Here is a 5,901-nt window from a genome sequence, read left to right as displayed (position 1 = left end):
AAGTCCTTCTGATCAATCGGCAAAGAGGTTCAAAATGGGAGGATAGAGTTACTTGGATCTGATACAACAAAATGAGAGAAATAAAATGAGAGAGTCTTATTGGTGAAAACCCACACGGGCGCCGTGAGGCGACAGTAAGCAAAGAAATCAAAATGAGAGAGTCTTGTTAGTGAAAACTCGCAAAGAGCACTATAAGGCGATGGTGAGAAGATAAATGAGAGATGTCAGCTTGTGAAAACTCGCAAAGGGCGCCCCTGATCGAAAAGAGGATCCTCACAGCCATCGGCGCCGACAAAGTCCTGGCAAGGTTTCTCGAATTTTGAATCAAAAGTTGTGATGAATTTCTGAGAGTCGGACGGTTTACACAGATCAGGCGTCCAGTCCAAGAGGCATGTCATGTTCATTGAAGTCCGCATGTACTCCAGATAAGTCCTTCTTTCCTTTCCCCGAAAGGGACACTTCTTGTTTTAAACTCATTCTCCATTCCATTGTTTGTTTTCTCCCTTTCAGTCTAACACTGTTCTGAAACTAAGACAAAGAAAGGATGGCAAGACTGATTTACAGGGTTCTCATTTAGCGCGAGCTAATGTGCAGAAAGGTACCCAGCCTCGTCACGGGCATCAAGTCGACCCCGACTAGCCATGGCGGTCGATGCTTCGAAATCAAAACTCTTGGAAAGAGAAAATCAAATGGAGTGCCTATAAAGTCAAATGAAGTTGAAAAGGTTGAGTCCCACGTGGCTAACCGTCTCGGAAAAGAGTTGAAAAAAGCCAAGGTACCCTAAATGCTATGAATTTGAAGTTGGAAGAAAGAAGCCAGAAAAGAAAGGCCTACAAAGGCGAAATAAAGTTGGAAGAGGTTAAGTCCCACGCGACTAGCCATTGTAGCAAAGTTTGAGGAGCCAAAAGTTCCCCAATGTTCCAAAGAAAAGAAAAGAAAAGAAAAGAAAAAGAAAAGAAAGAAAAGGAAGTCAGAAAGGAAAGGTCTACGAAGGCAAAATAAAGTCGAAAAGGTTGAGTTCCACCAACCAACCGCCATGGCAATATCTGGAAAAAAAACCCAGAGGTTCTTAGGGACTGAAATGAAATTGGTCCCCAGGAAACAAGCAGTGGCAACTGAGATCTTCATCAAAGAAGCTGGGCCGAGATCAAGCGATTGAGACAATCAAGGCCACAAAACCAACCACCGCTTCAAACTAACAATTGTTCTTTGTTTGAAAATTTGAAACAGGTGCACTCCAAAGCAACCGTGCAAGAAGAAGGTGCAACCAAAAAGGAAAAGAAGTGCGCAAGTGCTAGAAACAACTTTGCAGCAACAATCCATATAAAAGGAAGTCCCCTCCAAGTTTTTCCCGCATTTACTCATTCCGTGAAATATAAAATAAAAAAAGGAAATTGAAATGATAAAAAGAGATAAGAAGAAAATTCAAAAAAAAAAGGTAGCTTAGGACCCCAATCTCTACTTTTACGCTTTTCCAACATAGGGCCCCAATCCCTAGTTGAGATTTTAGACATAGGGCCTCCATTCCCTAGTCGCCTTTTTTACCAACATTAGGGCTCCAATCCCTGAGTTGAGATTTTCTCCATTCCCTAGTCGCCTTTTTTGCCAACATTAGGGCTCCAATCCCTGAGTTGAGTTTTTAGACATAGGGCCTCCATTCCCTAGTCGCATTTTGCCAACATTAGGGCTCCAATCCCTGAGTTGAGTTTTTAGACATAGGGCCTCCATTCCCTAGTCGCCTTTTTTACCAACATTAGGGCTCCAATCCCTGAGTTGAGTTTTTAGACCCTGAGTTGAGTTTTTAGACATAGGGCCTCCATTTCCTAGTCGCCTTTGCCAACATTAGGGCTCCAATCCCTGAGTTCCCTAGTCGCCTTTGCCAACATTAGGGCTCCAATCCCTGAGTTGAGATTTTTAGACATAGGGCCTCCATTCCCTAGTCGCCTTTTACCAACATTAAGGCTCCAATCCTTGAGTTGAGTTTTTAGACATAGGGCCTCCACTCCCTAGTCGTCTTTTTACCAACATTAGGGCTTCAATCCCTGGGTAGAGATTTTAGACATAGGCCCTCCATTCCCTAGTCGCCTTCTTTTACCAACATTAGGGCTCCAATCCCTGAGTTGAGTTTTTAGACATAGGGCCTCCATTCCCTAGTCGCTTTTTTACCAACATTAGGGCTCCAATCCCTGAGTTGAGTTTTTAGACATAGGGCCTCCATTCGCTAGTCGTTTTTATTTTTTACCAACATTATGGCTCCAATCCCTGAGTTGAGTTTTTAGACATAGAGCCTCTATTCCCTAGTCGCCTTTTACCAACATTAGGGCTCCAATCCCTGAGTTGAGTTTTTAGACATAGGGCCTCCATTCCCTAGTCGCCTTTTTACCAACATTAGGGCTCCAATCCCCGAGTTGAGTCTTTAGACATAGGGCCTCCATTCCCTAGTCGCCTTTTTTACCAACATTAGGGCTCCAATCCCTAAGTTGATATTCCAGATACAGGGCTCCATTCCCTAATTCCTTCCTTCTAAACAGACACAATCCTTATTTTATTTGCTTTCGAAAAAGAAAAGAAAAAAAAAGAATAAGTTCAGACTTTGTCACAAATAACTCACAAAATTTTCCTAGTGAAAACTGGGGCAGAAAAATTGCGTTCGTTTGTTTGTTTTGGCATCTGAGCAGGTTTGACCTCGAGGCACGGGATCCGATGTAGCCGAAAGAATGAGCCTCGGTTCAGAATAAAGAAAAGAAGAAAAAGAACAAAAGAAGTAAATTCAAAATGATGAAGCGGACAGAGATGCGGACTACTCATGATATGACTGAAGTCACAAGCTTCGCATGTCCCGACTTGATCCAATGCTGAAGAAAGAACCAGCACCAGCAGCTGACGAGCATCAAGATTCTGATCGGAGTCCACAACAAGAACCAGCTAAGACTCAAGATCAAGCTTTGAGAGATTTATAGATAGGAATCTTGTAACTCGTAGTTGATAGGCCTAGCTAGCTTAGCTTTTGATTTTCCTTTTAGTGTAATAAAGAGGTCGGCAAGCAGTAGCAGCAGCAGCAACGGTGAAATCACAGCTTCCCGGTAGTTCCAGCTACCAAAACTTCCAGAACTACACTGACCCGATTCCTTTATAGCCAAGGATATGTAGGCAACCTTTGAAGCAAGGTTTGCTCAGACGCTTTTCAAAAAATGCTTCTCATGGAGTGTCAAGCAGGCAAAGTTCCCTCATAATTGCTCATTTTATCTTTGCCCAAAAACCCTTCATGTCTCCGAGTAAAGAGGGGCAGCTGTGAGTACGTGATTTTTGCCTCACATGAATTGCTCCTACAGAATTCCCAAAATGAGAATTTTCCTTTTAATTATTTGGTTTTTTAGGAATTATTGTAGGATTTTTCTGATTATCTGCATTTTTGTGTGCATGTTTAGGTTTTATTTAATTTATAAAAAAAATACAAAAAACAAAGTGTGTGCATTTGCATTTAGGGTCCAACTTTATATTTTTAGGCTAATTAGTTAATTAATGTTACAAAAATGAAAGAAAATAACAAAAATAGTTCATTTTGCATTTTTAACTCTTTAATTTTCGAATTTTTTTAGTTTTCTTTTAATTTAGAAGAGCAATTAGTTTATTTGGGTGGATTAATTTAATTTTTAGAATTATTTAGGTTTTATTTCAATTTTTAAAAGAAAAAAGAATTTTGAAATGAAAATGAAAAAAAGAAAGAAAAGCCTTTTAATAAAGAAAACCAATTTGGGCCAACTTTTTAATTCTTCTACCCAAGCCCAAACGTTCCCCTCCAGACCCGGTCATACCCATCCCAATCCAGCCCAAAAACCCCTGAACCGGTCCAGAACCCTCACTTACCCAAAACGACCCCGTTTTTGAAGGAGCAATCCCAGCCATTCATTTCATCTCATCCAACGAATGAGAACTGAGGACCACTTTAATATATAAATGTCGGAAACCCCCTACCCCCCAAGCCGTCTCTCACACACACCCCTTGAAGCCCAGCGCAACGCCGCCTTGGACCACCGTCCGCCGCCCGCCGAAAATCGCCCACGACGGCGGCCAGCGGCCAATCGTGCCCAAATTTATACCAGGTCTCCTCACCCCCCTCTTTCCAAATCCCCGTTGACTTTTCCTCAAATTCGGCCTGAGCTCCTCGAATATCCAATCGAAGATGGAAACCCTAGCACCGCCACAGTTTCTCCGGTGGCGGCGCCACCTCCAAATGCACCCAAAATAACACCCCTTGACCTCCTTCATTCCCTCTTCCCCAATCTCTAATTATTTTCCTTTGAATCCCCCTGGAACTCTTCAAATATCGAATCAGAGAATTGAGCCCTAATTCCACAAACTCAAATTCAATGGGCCTGTTGAAGATTTTAGGCTTTAATGGCCTTTACTCGTATGTTTTCACATGAAAACACACGATTAAGGGCTATTTCGGTCAAGAAATTGAAGAAGTCCTTCAAGGTCTGTCGAGTTTGCTTCTGGCCGGTTTTTTTTAGGTATCTTTTTTATGTGTTTTGTTCTTCAATTTTCTTTTCTCTATGCCTTCTCTTCTTCTTGTTTCTTTCTAATTTTGGTCCAGAGCTTATTGATTCATTCATGGTTAATTCAGAATATTTTTTCTTAATTAGTTAATTAGTTTGTTTAATAGTTTAGTTAATTCCTTTGTTTGTGTTAATTAAATAGTAACTTAGTTTAGGTTTTTATTCATGAAAAAAAAAAAGAAATCATTTCAGTACTCGGATTATTTTGTCTTTCAAAGACTTGTAGAATTTAGGGTTCGTTAATATATGATTTGGGCTTTAGTGGTTGTTGATCCACTTTGCATATGTAGCCCGTTGGATTTGGTCTGATTTGCCCTGGGTCAACTTGACCCATTTGGTCTGCTAAGGTAAATTTCAGGGGTATGTCACACCTCCTTTTTCACTTACTACACCAGCAAAGGGCGTAGTGAAGGGAGTTATTTCCAACTTGAAGTGACGATCGAGACGGGATTTGTTATTTAGAGAATTCAGAGTCGCCACCTGGGAGATTTATGGTGTCCCAAGTCACCGGTTGAATCCCGAATCGAGGAAATTATGACTCTGTTAATAGCCAGCGAACCAGAAATCCGGGTAAGGAATTCTGTTAACCCGGGAGAAGGTGTCAGGCATTCCCGAGTTCCGTGGTTCTAGCACGGTCGCTCAACTGTCATATTTGGCTTATTTGTTTGATACATGCTTCAATCTGTGTGCTTTTAACTTTGAACCGCTTTTATTATTATTATTTTTTAAGAATTGCAACGTCGTGAAAATGTGTTTCGAACCGCGTCGCACCAGTGCACCCGTAATTGTTAACACATTTCGACTTCGTTGAGATTTGGATTTGGATCACATAAATGTGCACCCGAGTTTAAGAAGGTAAATTATTAAAAGCGCGCCTAAAGTGGCTAACGTCTTATTAACTTTGCGGGAGGCCATGGAAATTTGCTAAATGGCACGCCCCGAATTCTAAATATTTTGGTATAAACATTTAATGGGAGGCCCCGCGATTTATATGTTTTATTTGGCGAAGCTCATCTCATTTATTATTTAAGGGGAAAACCTAAAAGCATATACGATTTTCTATTTCTTTTGTATCTAAATGGGCTTAATTAATTTGCTCTTATAAATTCAGGCCTCGAGTTCAAGTCCGAGTTCAAACAAAAGGGAGGACCCTCTTAATTTGAACCCGCTACCTAACTCGGAAACTTAAATTTATGTTGCAACTTAATCCCCCATACTCCTAATGTAATTTTAATAGGTTTTTAGCTTCCATCATGTTGGGCTTCGGAATTAGCCCGACACCCTGGTTCGTTTTGGTAAGCAGCGCCAGTCGTGGGCCTTGGTGTAGGCCCAATGAAAATAA

The sequence above is a fragment of the Nicotiana attenuata genome, unplaced genomic scaffold (genome assembly GCF_001879085.1).
Source record: "Nicotiana attenuata strain UT unplaced genomic scaffold, NIATTr2, whole genome shotgun sequence".
In the NCBI taxonomy this organism is placed as follows: Eukaryota; Viridiplantae; Streptophyta; class Magnoliopsida; order Solanales; family Solanaceae; genus Nicotiana; species Nicotiana attenuata.
This window is presented reverse-complemented; position numbering follows the sequence as displayed.